Source organism: Uloborus diversus, chromosome 2 (genome assembly GCF_026930045.1).
Source record: "Uloborus diversus isolate 005 chromosome 2, Udiv.v.3.1, whole genome shotgun sequence".
In the NCBI taxonomy this organism is placed as follows: Eukaryota; Metazoa; Arthropoda; class Arachnida; order Araneae; family Uloboridae; genus Uloborus; species Uloborus diversus.
In genome coordinates, this window is record NC_072732.1 from 176,335,617 (window position 1) to 176,354,661 (window position 19,045).

At 36.0% G+C, this 19,045-nt stretch overlaps 1 protein-coding gene across 4 annotated transcripts in view; it reads left to right on the forward strand.

Moving 5' to 3' along the window:
• LOC129216175 (5'-AMP-activated protein kinase subunit gamma-1-like) overlaps positions 1-19,045 on the forward strand; it is a gene marked incomplete at its 3' end in the record, with an annotated part of 463,409 nt that overhangs the window by 106,740 nt on the left and 337,624 nt on the right. The window contains 1 exon segment of one of the 4 annotated variants that reach the window (XM_054850354.1): positions 462-725. 4 annotated transcript variants of the gene reach the window in all.

Sequence of the window (19,045 nt, forward strand, 5' to 3'; positions counted from 1 at the left end):
TAGTTTTAAACTTATTTCAAAAGGATCCTGGGCCCCTTTGCGCCCCCTCAAATACGCCCTTTCTGTGAACTAAAGCTTATTTTATCAAACGTTAGCAATCTGGTAAACAATCCAACCACAACCAGTCAAACCAGACAGCGTAAAATGCCATTGAACTTTTACGAAATCGTAAAAATAAATAAATAAATAACCAGTGGAGTTTTCGTTGGGATTCGACCTTCCCCCAACTGTGCCTCGACCTTCCCGCTGCGCCCATGCGCACGTAATAGAATTGACAGAGAACTCTGAGGCCTCAATTTAGGGGTGTTTCCCCGTTACATTGCATAACTTGAGACAGCTGAAAATGAAAAATCGTTCCGTTTCCTCTTTGGCGATACTCTGGAAGTGCGAGAAATGTATTGATTCTGGCAACCATGCACTGATACGCGAGTAACGAAAGAGCGGACTCCAAACAACGCGCGCGGACGATTGTGTTGTTGATAGTAGTGTGCATCATGTGTTGTTGATTTTTCGCATCGCGATTCACGTGTGTATTTAAATTTGCATTAGGGTGTTTTTAAAAGGACTACTTATGACGTATCCTTCCCGTTTTGGTGATTGAGTGTTCAGTTCGTGCGAAAACAGACAAGTCAGTTGGAATAGTGTCTGAGAACGATTACTATACTGATTAATAATTCGTCTCACAATTTTGTTCGAGAAATATCCGTGAGGCGGCTTTTTAAATAGTAAGTTATTTCTTTCCCATCATCCATTAATTGTAAGAGACTGGTTTTGTTATTCAGATGGTAGTTGTGTATTAATTTTGATGAATATAAAAAGTTGGAATGTTCGAGTGAGCGTCATTTGTGGAGAAATTTCTGAATTTACGTTTTATTTATCTTTTAAAAATATATATTTATCTATTTTTCAATTATGATTGTTGAAAATGTTGATTAATTTATTTGAAATGCTGAAAAATTATGGTGCAGCTCATAACTGTATATTATTTAAATATATAAATACTGTTGAAACTTCGTTGTTGATATGTTAGATTCTCCCCTCCGAAGGAGGCAATGGGCAATTCTAACTTTTTAAAAAGCTATTTTCTGATTTATTTTGGATTTGTGGAGTTAAACTAAAATATTTTTATCTATACAAATGCCAGGCTTTTGACTACTGAGCCATCAGCCTCAAACTGTTCACAGTTTGTTCAGAGTCACAGACGGTAAGCACAATCACTAAAATATATAAAACGCATGATTATTATCATTAATCTTTTAATTTATTTTTGATTATAGTCAGCAACCAAGCAGGCATTCAGGGGAGGGGTCAGTTCGGGGCTATTCCCCCCCTGCTTTTAGAGACCAGGGTATTTCTATATGAGTCAACGTGGCTATTATTGTTTATCAATTTAGTATTTGCTAAGCAGAGGGGTCCACCTATTGGGGGGAGGGAGGCATGGCGCAGACTGCGCCATTGAAATTTTTATCGGGGGAGGGATGTTTTGAGGAGTATTTTCTTTTTCTTTTTTTTTGGGGGGGGGGTCTTTGTGATAGTTGGGAGGGATCGGCACCCCTGATATTAAGAAAATAATTCCCCCCCCCTCCTGGAAGAATGCCAAATGACTGGCTTGAAACCAAATCATTTCGTGTTCTAACAAAGAAATGCTACAAAGAGTCACAATTAGAAATTATGCGTCAATTTGCTTTCTGCAAAGAAAAGGCATGACTTGGTAATGATTCTTGAAATTGAAGGTTAAATGGTTAAAAATGTACTTATGAAAATGAGGAATTTAACCATCTTTTAACTCAAAAATATTAATAATTCGAGAACGCCAACTTATTCGCGATAGGAAAATGAATAAAATTGTCTTTCTAAAAACATGCACTTTAATTAACATATATCCGTTAACGTTATTTCATGCGTTTTAAGTACAATGTTGCATTTTGTAACCTTTGTCTTTTTGTGTGTGACGTTTGATTTCAATTCTTTTTACATGTTCCGCAAAATCATCCTACGTAATTTAAAATTACATAATGTTAGAATTGATTTTTTTCCTCTATAAGCTTATTTGAGTCATTCCTCGGTAAAATGGACATTTTCGCCCGCACGTGATAGCTCATATATTTCATTAAAACGTAATAATTTTGAAACATATTGAGATGAATTTTTGTTTAAGAAATCAAAAATGAATGTCTGATTTCTTTTCCAAAAATTATCATTATCCTTTTAAATTGTTATTTTTAACGAAATATGTGAGCTGTCGTGTGCGGGACAAAATGTCCGTTTTGCGGCCCACATGCGGATCAGCATATAAAAATCACAATGTTTTCTTTTTTTTTTTCAATTTTCTTATTTGCTTATTAATTGCCCACCGCGTTTCCTGATTATGCGGAGTATAAAATGAGAAAACGTACTTCGGCTGATTTGAATCTTCGCTGGATATATTAAAGTACCGTACAAATTCTTTACAAAAACTCTAAAAAGGAAAAAAAAATCTGCTCAATGATCACCCCCCCCCCCACCTACACACACAAAAATAAACATCAATACGAATTGCTCCCACGTGTTTTTTGTCCAGTGTTTTTTATCCAAACCTCAGTATTTTTTTGCATCCTGGTAACTTCGAAACACGTTTCAGTAATTTATTGCTAGTTGTTCAATTGTAACGTTGCTACAATATTTTTAACTTGTCGCACGAAGATAAGCATGTGTTTTATCTATCGAAAAACATTGATAATAACTTGACAATTTTTATTTGCAGCAACTTAAATTAATTAAACTTGGTTTTTTTTAGTGATCAATTTTATTTAATTAGTAACGGTAGGGGGAAAAACGTTTTTTTTTCCCAAAGGTGTTTGTTTCTACTCGGGAAAAATTGAAAATTTTAATATTTCTAGTACAAAATAATGTATTCAGAAAATTTCCAATGCTTTTCTTATTTAAAAAGTTTTTTTCTGTTCAGTATATACATGAAAACACTAAATTTGATAATGTTAAGCTGTCCTGTAATACACAGAACAGAATTAGTCTATCAATATTATGAATTAGTGGAAATATTTCAGTAAACATTTCAAGTGTCGAACCAGTGTCCAATCTAGGAGCGAGCAAGCCAGGACCGTTGTCCCTGGCAGAAACTTCTGGAGGGTGGCAAATTCACCCCTATTGTGTTTTTTTTTTAACTCAGTACGAAAACTTTAATGAAGCAATGGTGGATTTATAGGTTAGGTGTACCGCTGCAATGCATTTTTGGGGGCCTTTTGCCTATCACAGGACTGTGTAGAACATTAATCAAATGCAGTTTTGAATCCCTTGGGGACCCTTTTAGTTGTGGGCGGCCCATTACACTAGGGACCGTAGAGACGTGGTAAATTCGCCACCCGAAGAAAGATGGGTAAGGGCGGCACTTTCAAGCTTTGTCCGAGCTCGAGAATATCCCCCCCCCTCACCTCGGAGGAGTATTCTAGCAGAGCTAACGTCTACGTAATAAGTAATAAGTATTGCACTTTTTTCATGAAGTGAGATTGAGAACAGTAAAGTTTGACCACGGAGAGATGCCGAATTACCTTGATGCGGAACCATTTGTTTTGTTTGTTATTGTTTTGCAAAAGGGGGGGGGGTGAGATCAGTGGGAATCTGCCTCTTACTACTCTGCGCTTTCTAACTGATTCCACCTAATACAAATAATGTTTCTGCTTCAAGGTCATCCGCCATCTCTCCGTGGTTAAGCTTTTATCTGACTAACTTATCTTGTCCTCTTTTTAATGTGTCATGACGTATTCAGCTACGCTTAAAATGATCTCGCTTTGAGCAACAATTTTAAAATCAAATTATATCCGTTTTTGAAGAGACTCACTGAAAAAAACGTATAAATGGGGGGGGGAACGTATAATGGGTATACGTTAATGTGTATTCGACTCTGCAGAGACCAATTCAACGTTACTTAAAAAAATCGTATAATTGATAAAAACGTATAAAAGAGAAACGCATAAGCGGTGATTAACTATATATGAAAAACAAATTCTCTGATGTAATGGTTTTGAAACCATAAAAAATAAATAAATAAATATATAAATAAATAATAATAAAAAAACCCTCCATGCAATGAAATTTTCTCACTTCAGGTGTATAATACGCTTTATTAATCTTATGAATGGAAGTAGTGCAAACGATGCATAATAATTTGTTTACAAATACATCGTATGGTTTCATATTGTGCGTTTATGATTTATTTATTATTTAGGTCTCATCTTTAGGTCTCTGCTGAAATAGAATAATATGTTTATTGGGGGTTAGCAGTCAATCTCTGACGAAGCAAGCAGTTTTGTGAGACTGAATTTCGCGTCAATAAAGATGAGCAGTATTTCACAGTTGTGTAGTTCGTATGGTGTTGTTATTGTGTCCAATCAAGTGACGAAATCCGAATACCATGTTTCATAATTGTGTTTACTGGAAAAGATTGCGAGCTGTTTGTTATCAGCACGGCCGTTAAGAACAAATTATCAGGTTTCTTTGATGAGAGAGGGAGAGAAATTTCACTGAAATTGTGTTATGCAGGACTGGAAAATAACAATTGTCGACAAGAATTTTAAGGCGGAGATGCATTGACTTCATAGCACCCATTTATTATTGGATAGATGTTTTCGAATGGAGTAAATATGCGCGTGGCGTACCTAGCGTGGGGGAAACTCGGGCGGTAATTTGGTATGTCACCCCCCCCCCCCAAGCGCAAGGGAAAAAAATCAATATTCTATGAAAACATGTAATTCATACAAATACACTGCATAATGCAGAGTGGGATAAAAGGGAGTTCGAGATTTTCCACCCGAAAATTTTTGAATTTGTAGCCTTAAAAATGCATTTTAGTTTCATATTTTTCAAAAACTTGCAATTCCACTTTAGGTGTCACACCCCAGACAGTTGACACATGGGGCGAACCGTCCCCCTCCCCCCGCCGTAGTGACGCCACTGAATATGCTTTACAGATTTGTGAAATTAAGTTCAGTTGGTTGACATTTAAAAATTAACTTTATTTAAAATTCGTTCCCACAGTAGGGCAATATGAAGTATTTAAATAGCCGCAGTTTGTTGACACTTAATGTTAAGTAAAATAAAATTTTGTTTAGCCAAAAAAAGAAAAAAGGTTGCAGAACTCTAGCAGTTACAGGTTTATAAAACGTATTCATCAAATTAATTCTCCATAATTTATCTGTTTATTTTTCTTCAGTATCTATGTCTCAAGTTCCTCAATGCCGCTATATTTTCCGGTAATGGAGTTAAAAAATGAAATATCCCCCCCTCCTTTTTTTACCTCCATTTTTTTCAAAGTAGATGTTTCATTAAATCACAATTTTTAACATTGAGAATATATGCCAAATGAACTTTCAAAACGTAAAGAGTAAGCATAAAAATTTACACCGTTATTCTGTTATCAAAATTACATTAACCCTTAACTAGAGAGATGAATTTTATGAAACGTAAATGGTGAGGTGAGGCCCAATATTATATTTATTCTTCAGTTCACAAAATTTACCAAAATAAAGTACGAAAATGGACAATGAATTTCTTATTTATTTGTATAAATAAATGCAATTGCAACTACCGTAAGTGACATGCATATACAAAGTCATGCATGTAAACATTACAAACAGTTTGAATTTGAATGTTAAAGGGATATTCTACGAAAAAGCCGCCTTTTTGTCCTGGGCGTTACAACTCATCTATATCATTGAAAAATAATAATTTTAAAAGGTAATGGAACAACATTTTTTGCTTACGTAATCACTCATACGTTTGTAATTTCTTAAGCAACAAAATTATTGCTCATTAGCCTTTTAAAATTTTTATTTTTAGTGAAATACTAGAAAGTCGCCCATCAAGGTATGACGGCGACGAAATGTTTGAAATTACTTTTCTTCTTCTACGTTTTAACAAAGCAATTGCCTATTTGGTGATATTTTGATAGTTGAAATTTTAACCCTAACTCCAGTGGATGAACCCTAAACTCCAGTAGGTAGTGTGCAACCTGATCGCTGTTCCATTTCTCCATTCCCCTGAAATGACAGTCCTACCAGTAAAACAGTTAAGTTACCGGATCGAGTTCAGCCTTCTCACAATAAAGCCTCTCCCTGCATGTTAAAACACATTATCAAATTGTCATGTCGTGGAGCGAGTTTCATTGTTGAAACGCGCGTTACTCGATCATCGGCTACTATATACATATATATATATGAGGACATGAACTGTTTCGTGTGGGACAAAATGTCCGCTTCCTCGTCCTAAAAATCCAATTATTCTTGTCACTGGATAAGTGGTAAAGAGTAAAAGTCACCGCCAGGGTCACCCTGAATTTAAATTTATGGGAGGGCGGAAATTCTCAATTTGTCGATTGGAACTCCAAATTTTGACTGAGGATGATATTTCTTCCGGATGGAACTCCAAATTTTGCCGAATCGTCAGGCGAAATTTGCCAAATAAGGAAATTTTCACATGTCATGGGGTGCTCCTGGTCACCGCACTTCATCACCATTTTAGGATTTTCGTGAAAAAAATGAATTTTTAGGACCCTAAGAGAGGGAGTTGGTTTAGGGAAAAAGTTGTGACCTTATATTAAATTCGGTGAGTAGAATTTTTCTACAGCACTGTGCGATTCTCTGTTCAGCCGAATTTAGAGAACCCTGAATTGTGTTTCGATTTCAGCAAATTCCGTCTCGCAAATCTGGAACACGGGAGCACACCTCGGCTTCTGCGGTTTTTCTGGGAACCGGTCGGTCGGCCTCATGCATTATTCCGATCATCAACTTTCATTTTGCACAACTTTATTTTTATCTGTTCCGGCGAGCTCCCTCATCCTTCTTAAACGCTCTTCTTCTTACATCATACAGGTTGTAAATTGCTGCAAATCATGAATCTAAATGCCGTATAGCCAATGACGAGGTGCGTTTTGTATTCAATATCTGCAAACGTGCCTAAATTTCGTTGGGAATATACACGAAATGTAAATGCTTGAACTCAAATGCATAATATGAACACGTGTTTGCGAACTTGCGTTTTCTTAAAGATTGGTCGCGTTGAGAAAATTTTCTATATCAAAAAAAAAAAAAAAAAAAAATTAAACGTTTTTTTAACCATTACACTGCTGTGGGCAGGTAATTGGCAGTATCTGAAGAAATGAGTTTCTGAGATGGAATGCGTTTTTAATTCAATACTAACGACCGGGAAATGTTGGGATTATACATTTTTTCGTACTTTTTCTCAGCGGAAACCAAATAAGCAAGCTTCTCTACATAACATGAAATGAAGTCTCCAAAAAGCGTCTGTGTGTTTGAACTCTCAAAACTCGAAAACTACCCGTTCAGTTTCGCTGAAATTTTCAGTTTGTTTCTTAAACTTCTGAAAAGGTTTGCAGACCGGTTCGAAAAAAATTCGATGAATAGTTCTTTTTTTATTCTAATTTAAGCCCAATTTTCACATAAATTCCCGAATATAGGGGTGAAAAATTACTTGCACGTAAGAAAGGGTATAATTTTCCGCGTTCTACGTAGTTTGTTTCAATGCTCTAACTTAACTACGGCGGGAGTTATTTGCGGTTTTAGCTCGATTTTTTTTAGGCTTAGTTGAAATTTACGCACTATTTTCTCCATTAAATCCATCAATAAAAAGTGAAAAAATTGTCCCATAGTTTTTTTTTTAACACCATTGGAAAGAGCTGCTACTTTTACTCCAGATCTTAATCGACCTAGGTCGAAAGTTTAACCCTTTATCTCAATTAGAAGAAAAAAAATTACAAGCGAATTAAATGAAGTTCAAAAATCTGTTCCCTATTCAAAATTTTAACCATTTTATTTTGCGTTTCAACGACAACGCTTTTTAAATCCATTGTTTATTTCAATCTCTCTCATTTTCATTTGTTAAAGTTATTTTGTTTCTATAGTGACGCTTTTTAAATCCATCTTTCTCATTTTAATTTCTTAAAAGTGTTTTCTGTCGTCATTGCTTGGAAGGGACATTTTGCATGGTGTTTTATTTTTTTTTTTTTAATTTGAGCCTGCGATTGTTGAATATAATTCACTTGACCCAATTTTTATTTTCAAGGTAGACCGAGCAAAGCCAGGAAATTCAGCTAGTGTACTATAAAGTTAAAGTAGAGTAGAGCACAAAAATGCAAAAAAAGGAAAGAAAATAAAAAGTTACTACCCATTGCCTGCCCACGTCAGTGCTAATCAGGGTTGTATTTTTGAACGATCAAAATTGTGTTTGACCAGGGCAGTGCTTAAAAGTGGTTGCAACAGTCAGTTCGGCGGATTAAAGGGTTTGGGGGTATTGCATTTTCGGGTGCTCCTTAAAGATGAACAGAACTACGTGAAATATTTTTCATGTGGCTTTTGAGATCCTCTTCCGGGCCTCTATGTTATGGGGCACAATTGCGAGATGGTAAATCTGGCAGTATTAACGACCAAAAGTGGTCAAGACTGTTAATAACCACCCGAAAATGATCAGAATTTGTTTTAACAGAAGTTATTATCACGTAAATACAATAAACAGATAAAATATGATAGTTTTCAGTCCAATGCGAATTTGAGATGCTTTCAGTTGCATAAATATCACCTTTTAAGCTTCGAGAAGTTTCTGCCCAATGGAATTTACCGGGAATTTGTTAAGTAATTTAACAATTTTGATGTAATTATTGAAATTTACGCGGTCAAAAATTTTCTTTTAAAATCTTTTGGGGGAAATGAAGATGCAGCAATTTTTCATATGAACAGTTGAGGCTGCACTCTGCACTAACAAAATTTGCCATATTGTTCTCCTTCAATGTTACCACTGATTGAAAGAAAACATTTTTCTAACTCATTTATTTGTTGGGCTACACGATGAAATCTAAGTGTGTGGAAAGTCATCAGGTTGAACAAGAATTAACTATGCAATGGCCTCACGGCAATCTTTGTTTGCCTCGTATTTTCCAAACAGAAATATCGCCCTTTCTAAAATCATATTTTTGTGACAGTATAATTCGGTACATTTCAAGCTGATATTTGGTGGCCAATAATGCAAAACCTAGAAACAAATATTTGAAAACCAGAAAAAAAGGAAGAAGAAATTCTAAGATAAAATTGTTTCAAAGTTTGTCCTATTTTTGAATTATTTAAAAAATATCACGCCACAGCAGAAAATTTCTCATCGTTTTGAAAACAATTGAGATTTGAAGTTAGCATCAGCAGCTGAATATTATGAATAATTTATGAGGATACCCTAATGAAATCACCGACTGTTTTTATTAAGTATTAAGGAATTCATCCCCCGGTTATTAAACGATTTCCCGCCTCGTTCAGCTTCCTCTTCTCTGGCATTCCAAAAAGAGTGCTCGTAAAATGTGCTGAATAAAGCAAACCACCTGCTCGTTCGCTTCCCATCCTGGTCTCGATTCAATGACCTAATGGGAAAAAGGAAAAGTTTTTTCTGGACTCGTTCCAGCCGGCAAAGACATCGGTTTTCAAACCCACCAGACAGAGCTGTTGCTCTGGCTCGTGGGATTGGAAAGATCTGTTTGGCAAAGCTCACATCAACGCCCATGGCTTTCCGCTGCCTCAGTAGTTTTAGGGAGCTTCGTTTTCACAACAAACTGTCTTCTGGGGAAGGTCAGGTTATCTTCTCATATCTTGTCCCATGCACCTGGACATGTTTTAATTTCATCCGCGCATGGGCACACTCTGGAATCATACGTTGTAGTCGCACACACGTCTATGTTATATAAAGCCATTCAAAGTGTTCCGAAACTTGATATGTACCCGTGGCCGCTGAGAACCACGACTGACCCCGTGTCAGTTTGGTCGCCAGGCCTCCCTCCCTCCATAAAGATTATAAAACTTATACTACTCGTTATCTAAGCTGGGCAACCAGTTTCCGACTAGGCTAACATGACCTCTCGTTGGCTGTAAATTGGTCACTGAGTTTTTGCAATGCTGTTGGTATTCTACATTGTTCAACTGGATTTGTTAATCTGTATTTGTATATTGCTTTTCTGTGTGGATATTATTCATCTGTTTGCTTATGGAGGCTAATGGCGGAACTGCCCTCCTCAGGGCTCCATTAAAACTGCTAAACTAATAAATGATAGGTAGGGGTACCCTGGGGTAATATTGTAATATTGATTGGCGTCTACTAGTAAATTGCAAAGACATTTGAACATCACAACAAAAGGCTTCCAAAATCAAAACCGATTTCTCTCGTTGCAACGATAAACACAGAGGTTCCTAGCTTAAATCATTACACCCGCATAATGTCCAGCAAAATCTGGGATATTACCCCATATATCCGCCCCCCCCCCCATCGTTGAAAATCACTAATTGCCCTTTTGTTTTATATGACAGGTAAAATCACAGAATTATTTCACTTTTATGATGCGACTTCAGAAAGAGGTTATTTTTTAAAGTTTTCCACCATTTCGATGATCTCTGAACTTCACACACCGTCACTTTTTGGGTACTCATTTGTCATTCGACTAAATGATCACTGCAAATATTCACCTCACACGACATCCCAGGTCTACGTTTTGTCTTAGAATAGCTCCGTTATGTCACATTACTTTCTAGAGAAATTATGTCAAAATCCGTTAGTGTTGTTAAACATTTATTTATTTGGTGCACTGTAAAAAAACCTGCAATACTGCTAAAAACTCTCTAGGAAACAGTATCTCCGTAGATTTTTGGTAACGGTACAGCAGCTTCTTTATCGTTTCTAGAAACTGTTAATGGAAGTCCAATTTTCTCATAAATGTAGAAATTTCCTACACTGTTAAAACTGCGGGTTGCATGCAGCACCTATAAGGATTAAACGTTGTAGCACCGGCAGCAACTCCTTAAGGTGCCATTTGGCTCTAGGCACCCTTAAGGGTACCAGAGGGAGCCAAATGTCACCCTTAGATGTGCCACAGGGTGCCATACGGAGCCAAATGGCACTTTTAAGGATCATATAGGGGTGCTACCAGGGTGTTAATGGACACTCTTACGAAGGTGCTGCTAGTGCTGTAACATTTCACCCTAAAAGGCGTTATATGCAACCCGCAGTTTTAACAGTATAGAGATTTTCTAGACTGCAATTTTTTTTACAGTGTAGGAAAAAACTCGTTACTCCTATTTTACTTTATTTTTGAAATTTCTTGCATTGTAAAGTCTCTAAATGTCAAACTGATATTTTATTAACAGTTTCCAAAAAGATATTTAACATTTTTTTTTTAATTGTAAAATCTACTAACTTGAGTTCCACCGCTTCGAAAAGTTTCTACATTTTATTTTAAATTTTCTAAACGTAATTACTTATATCTCATGATCGTGCATCTCAAAACCCATTGTTACTTGACCTTTTAAGAAGATTCATTTCATTGCCAATTAGATTTCTTCTCAATCAACTACATCATTATTCCAGTCGGTTTCTTTTATTCTTTCAAAGGAAACCATTGAAGTATTATAATCCTCTTATCATTTAATTCTGAGGAGTTTTTTAAGTATTGTAAATCATGCAATCCTAGTATTAACGCTCGATTTAATTAGGCATGTGTTTCTTAGTTTATTGATTTGCCCTTTACATTTCAATGGGTTACGGTTGAAAATAGTCATTGTTACAAAAGGTGAAGACAAATACCACTGTTAAAAATAACCTAGTAAAAAATACATACATATCGTCGCCTCAGAACAACAGTAGGATACCTTAGTGTTATTTCTGGGATTAGATGTCTTAGTGTTGCGCTGAGGCGATGATACATGTCTTGTTATCTTTTCGCTTGCATACCGCGAGGATAACTGCCAGGGTCTCAATGATTAAACACAATTCGCGTGTTTAAATCTGAATTTAACTTAATTTAAATCTACTGATTTTTTAAGAACTTACCAATTCAAATCATTTTGTCAACTTAAACCCCTGAAATCCTCTTGAGTATTTGAAATTTCGGTAGCTTTGCGTTTTTTAAAAAGTCAATATAACCTTATTTCTGCTTTCCACAATTTTGATCGTTTCGGTAAGCAACTAGGCTATTTCAGCCTAGTCAGAAACCAGGGACCTAGCCCTTGCGGGGCCCCGTCCAGAATCGGAGTGGTATAAATTTTGTAGTTTTAGTTTTATGGGGGGAGGGGCGCATGGGAGACCAAACTGGCTAGGGGCAAGCCTTAGTTCTCAGCGGCCCTGTCCGTAAGCTCTATCCTCATTTGACCATTTATGTCTGTACAAAGTCTCTCTTCTTATACTCAATCTAAAAATTCAAAGTAGAACTTGAAAAGTCTTGTTAGTAGGGCAGTGGGCAAGCCTGAGGACATATTTAAGGTAGTTGCAATCTTTACCCAAGACTTATTTTATTGAAAACGATCAAGCCTTCTTAAAACAATACAAATAAATGGTGGATGTGAAAAAGAGTCGCGGCATTTGCCGCGACTTTTTTTCACAGGCTGGGAGGCTTGCTGCTGCATTGCTTTCGTACAGCCAGCAATTAAATTCAGAGCACCGGTAGTCCGGGGGACCGGTACTGGTCTGCAAAAAAATTCTACCGGTCTACAGAGACTCTTGCTCGTCTTCGTTGAAAAAAATTTCTTACTGAAAAGAGAAAACACCTTAATAATAATATTCTATACGTTGTGATTTTTGTGATTAATTTTCGTAGTTTCCGATAAAAGTTTCCAAAAATTGAAGGTTTTTTTTTATTTTAAAAAAAAATGGGGGGGGGGGGTCCCTAACAGCTAGGGCCCACCCCCCAAGCAAGCCCCCCCCCAAAATGGGAAAAATACCCCTTTAAAATGACCCCGATAAAAATTACAATGGCGCAGTCTGCGCCATGACCCTTCCCCCTTCCCCGGTGGACACCACTGGAAACGCTGTTATGGAGGCTTATTTGGTCTGCCATTCCGAACATGTACTACATTACCAAATTAGGATTAGCAGTATGTGTTACAACCAAGTGCTCTGGTTACTCCGATTCCCAAATCTAATGAGAAAAAGAAGGAAACTTAAAAATTAATACTGCTTACGAAGAGAGCGCTGAGCTGCGGAACCAGGGATTATGAGCAGGTTCGACCCGAGCAGAGTTGCCCGACGTCCCGGATTTCAAAGGACAGTCCCGTATTTTGAAAAATTGTCCCGCGTCCCGGGGAACTTCCATACGGGACGGCTAAAGTACCGTATTCTGACTGAATATTTTAGAAAGCGAGACATTATTTTAAGGGAAACAAAATAGAGTAAAACAAAAAATGTGAAATAATGAGCAATAAGAAAATCATGTGGCAGCAAACGCAAAAATTATTTTGCTTTTGATTTGGTTTGTATGTTTTTGTTATGGCGGTAGACCATGAGGAACCGAATGGTTCTTTTTTGCTTATTGTCTAATGTTGGAAATATCTCTGCGCATTTCTCGTCAGTCGCAAGAAAAACGATTTTTATACTTAAATAAGATTGAGTTTTTTAGATTTATAATGAATAGACGTCTCAAAAATACCCCCCCCCCTTTTTCACTCCTAGATGCCTGCCCCGTATTTACTGTTCTGGCAACCCTGGTCCCGAGGGGAGATAATGGGAGGTCACTGTGACTTTGCAAAAATATCCTCATTTGACATATTTTGTCTGACGATTCGGAAAAGTTAGGAGTTCTGTTCACCAGAGTTATTTGTTTCGACGAAATTTGGAGTTCCATTTGACAAAGTTATCATCATTCTGCAAATTAAGAATTTCCGCCCTCTCAAAAATTCAAGTTCACGGCGTCCCTGATCATGAGTTCGAGCCTCGTATTCGAGTTTCAATTGTAGGTAATTTTTTACTTTCAGGTTCCATTCTCAAAGTGCTTAGAAAGTTGACTAATCCAACAACATGTATGTAAATAAATATCCTGAATTTACATGTTTCTAGAATACTTTCAAGTTGTGTATAAAAAGCTTCTCTCGCGTTGCGAAAATTCAGTTGCGATCTTGTTAGTTTGATCGCTTGCTTGCTAGGGGAGGAAAAAAAAGTGTCGTAAAGACACATGATAGAAATGAAACTTTTATCTTCTTTCTTTCTTTTTTTTTTTTGCATTCTGAACTGTCACTTCACACACATGTTTTCTCTCACGCCACGCTCTTTGTTCTTTCTGTGCCTGACTTTGTCATATTCTCAACAAAACATTTTTTAAACAGCGACAAAATTAACACCCAAAATCCATTTTTTAGTTGTAGCTAAAAACAATGAAAAGGTTGAACTTGATTAATTAAGGTCGCGCTTTTAAACGATGACTTAACTTGAATTAAATAAGCTTCGTAAACCTGCATTATTTGAAAAATTAAAGCCCAAAATTCAAATATATGCTTGCTTAAGCTCAGCCTTGAAATTAATTTGTTTTTATTAACGAAACTACTGTTTGACCGCGGATTGTATGTAATTTGGCAATCTACCAAGTAAAGACGATTCCATCTGAATGAATCTAGCAGGGGAGACGGGAAAATAACGATGGGATTTTGATTCATGCGTTTTATAATGTCACTAGTGCCTTACTCATTTATTGCATTCTCTAAAATCAAATAAGGGAAAACAAAAATAGTTACCATGGAAACAACAAAGAGAAAATAAAATATTTTCATTTCATTCAGAAACGTAAAAGCAAAATGGTAAGCTCAAAACTTTGTTTTAAATAAATCAATTAATTTTTGTCTTGAGAATATAGATCGAATATACTTTAGATTTAAAAAAATGTTGCTGAGAGCAAATTTTCATTTTTACAAAACTAAGGCTAAATAATAGCAAGGCAAAAGTGCACATCTGTAACAAACCAACTAATACCCCTATCAACTAATAGATACGTCCATTTCCGCCTATAAACCGAATACTAGCCATTCCATGTAATCGATGGTCAGACAGTAAATTTATAATTACTGTTATTTTTCATCGTTTTGGGCAACAATTAAAAAGCGGAAGTATTTTAACTTCATTATTACTGTTACTTTTCATTGTTTTTGGCAACAATTAATAAACAACTACTTCATTTCCGTCACACAAAAAGGTTGTCGATCAGAATTTCGAAGCCCTTGCAGAAAAACTGTTCATAGTTTACTGCTCAGAGTACCCACAAATATAACAAATCGTTCTCCAATTCTTCAGTCAGATGCATCAACCACAGCGGTCAAATGAAGACATTTTGAAAACCAAGATGGAGCATATGATAAACGTTATAGTTTGGAAAAAGAATGGATCCACCATCATTTCTTAACTGAGATGCATCAATCACAAGTTGTCAAATGAAGACATTTTGAAAACGAAGGTGGAGAAATCATGATTTACTTTATAGCTTGGAAAAGGAACAAATCCTCCACATCTCTGAAGGGAGGTGCATCAATCCTTCGCTGTCAAATAAAAATATTTTCAGAACTAAGGTGGAGGTTGTGATTTACTTCACGGTTTGGAAAAGGAAATTCGGAAACGTGGGAAATCAATTATGGAAAAACACAACACTTGTGTTAATTTTTTTTTCCCTGAAACAAATGCTGTGAAATTCAGAAGGAGTAAAAGTGCTTGCAGTTTTTAAAAGAGAAATTCAGCTTTCAACTGCCGAAACTCGTTCATTTTTTTCGAGAAAGCAGGAATAGAACCGATGGAAGCAAAAATATCTGCACAATGTCAACATGTTATTGATTTTGAGCCACCCCCGCTCAACTCCGAATGTGACTGGATAAGAAAATGACTCACGTGATGGGCCCGGAGTCCCTGTATCGATCGGCAGCTAGGTGCCCCTGAACTTGAAAATGGCCCTCACTCCCTCTGCGCGTTCGAATTCGACTCTTCCGCATTTAGCGAATTTCACCCACTGACCTAAATTCTCTCACGTGATCTTAGTCTTGTTTTTATTATACTGGGCGTTCAATTTTTAATGTTGGATAACCGCCCTTTATTTCGTAGCATAATTGAAGAAAAATTTTTTTTTTCAAGCGATGCTACAATGAAGTCGATTTTTAAAATTATGATGTTAAATGCAGCCGTTTTCCAATTACAAATTTTTTTTCATTACAAATATGTGTACGCTATTTGCAACTGTGAAAATAATTCCAGTATTTGAACTAATTTAATGTATCCTCTATTTATTTTACCCTGAATAAAATGCTAAAATAAATGGCTGGAAGTTTATTCCTTTAGATAAGTGATGAAGCATATTTAAATTTTAGAAGACTGTTTTTTTGGTGGTTCAAGTGATAACAATTTAGCATTAGCATTTTTTCGATGAAAAAGACTATGGAGATAAAAAATACATTGTACAGTACAAGGGCGGATCCAGGTTCAGTCTTTCGAGAGGGTCATTATAGGAAGAGGAGTCAAAGTGCAGTTTTCGTGTCCAATTAGCGGGTCTGGGACAAATTTTTTGTAATATGTCCCCGAAATGCCTTTTGGTCACTTAAAAGAAAATGTTGAACCACATGACGCCCCCTAACCCCTCTGGATCCGCACTTGATCAGTCATAAGAAAAGGGGAGGGGGGGGGGCTTCAGATTTCCGTACTCTTTAGTCCACTCGTATCTTTCAGTTAATCAATTAAAAAAAATTCTTGTCATTAAAACTTCAAACGCGGGACAAACCAAATGCACGTACGTGGTCCTTTGGACTACTGTTTGTCATTTTCACCCACTGACCTAAATTCGGTACTAAATTATTAGCCAGTTTGAAATTAATTTGCAGGTTGTGAAAATAATTTATAGTATGCGTAGGTGTTTACAAGTTTTCGTAGGTTTTGTTTCCAGTTGGTTTAAAGCAGCTGGAATTTTATATCCGTTATTGTTATTTAGAGCAAGGCCGAAAGTCCTTCAGTTTAAAATGCAATTTGGCTTGAGTTGATGAAATTGCGGGATCCGTGAGACACTTTGGAAAAAGGCCCACTAACTTAGTATTTCTCTCCCTTAAGATGTTCTGTAAAAAACGAAACTCTTTCAATGTTGAACTCATTTGTACCGCACCTCGATATACCATGCAATCAGTTATACAGTAGAACCCGTTTGTTGGAATTTCGGTTAAAAGGATATCCCGATTTATGTAATAAAGTTCCAATGTACCAAACAGTTATAATTCGTCATTCTAATCCGGGAAAAGGAATATACCGCTTACAAGAATTAATTTTTGTGGCAAATTGACTATTTCTCGACAGCGACTCCTTTACCCTAAAACCTCTTCGACTCCGAATCTACAGCTCTGCTTTTTTATCGTTATATATTTGCTCAATTAATTATTTTTCTTCAGTTTCATCATATCGTCAATACCAAGTTTTATTGGATTAATTATTTCTTGAGTGAGATTATAAAAATAACCGTTACAGCGGACTATTATATGGATGCCTCAGTTGCCAAATCGATTAACTCCAGTTTAAAAAAAATAATCATTTCTGCTTTAATAGTGCTTAATCAATGCTTAGCATGTGGATTTATAATAAAGTTTTGTTTCAGTACATTTCTGACCATGTGATGGCATAAAATGTAACACGAGGTCCTATTTACTCCTGTGGACATCTATTAACACCATCTTCTTCAAAACTTTTCTCTACTTTTTGTTTTATGGAGTTAATCGATTTGGCAAGTGAGGCATCCATGTTTTAGTAAAAACTTTTATTTTTGGTCTTTAGGAGTAAATATAAAGTAATAAAATAAGTAGTTCAAACATTAAAAATGATTTGTAATGGGCCTAGGGAGTATGGCAATTATAATTTGGTAGCTAAAAAAGATGAAATGGCTGATAGAAATTTAATACAAAATACTGAAATACACTTGTTACGCATGTTTGAGCGGTATGTCAGTTTTTTTTTTTTTTTTTCATGCAAACACAAGGACTTTTCATTTTAATTAGTCCAATTAACTATTTTATTTAACGACTACTGTTAAATAAAATAAAGAAATGTTGAGCTATGTAAGGCGAAAAAATTGTCGTCCATGTGGGTGGTTTTGGCGACTTGTCGCATTGTCAGCATATTGGCGTGGGCCATTACTACAGCAGCTGAAAATATTGTTCGTATTTTTTCACGATCAAAGGAAAATGTTTTCCAATTTTACTATTCCAAAATAATTGTTCTTATTTTTTCATGGTCGAAAGAAAACTTTTTTATTTGAACCTTCTGTGGCGATACCAGTTTTTTTTTTTTTTTTTTAAGAAAATATTGGCATGTGTATCATTCTCGGAGGTATTATTAAACAAGGCATTTAAAATGGTTCTTGCAGTTGTTCATCAAGACATTTTGAACATTCGATAATGAGATGTGCCGTTTTCTGACGAATTATGTCACATGCTAATTGACAATGCATGCTGTTTTGACATAAACCATCTGTTTAGATTGAATACTAACAGAAGACGAAAAAAATCAAAAGAAAAAGAAATTTTGTTCATCTCGAATTTGATGATCTTCATTTCATTGCATTTATTAAAGACTAGTGGTACCCGCACGGCTTTGCTCGTAATAGAAAAATTAAAAGGTCTTTTGGTTCACCTGTATATTTACAAATAATGTATGGTGAATTTTCTCGCCAATTGGCTTGTACCCAAGTTACGGTTCCACTTTATGATAATTTCGTAATTTACTCGTCCATTTTATGATATTTTTGTTCTTAAAATTGGAATAGAAAAAGAACCACATCGAATTTCCGAAAAATTGCTTCGAGGTGCACAACCCCATGCTACAAACTAACTTTGTGCCAAATTTCATGAAAATCGGCTGAACGGTGTAGGCACTATGCGCGTCACAGAGATCCAGACATCCTCAGGACAGAGAGACTTTCAGCTTTATTATTAGTAAAGATAAAGAAGAGAAATACGGAGAAAAAGTGTAACTTTTTATAGAAAAGTAAACAGGCAGACCTTTTGTAAGCCTTCAGTGCATTATATAGCCTTCATCCCTTTAAATTCAATGGATGTTGTTCAACTGCAAATAATTTTAGTACACTTCAAATACGTATAATGGCATTTTAAAGTACCTTCAGTAGATAAAGAGTATTAAGTTTCGAAGTGTTGAGCGGTACAATTTGCTGGGCAACTAATCTTTCTATCAGAGAACCATTTATTAAAGTAATAAACGGCCTTCACGAGTGCTTGAG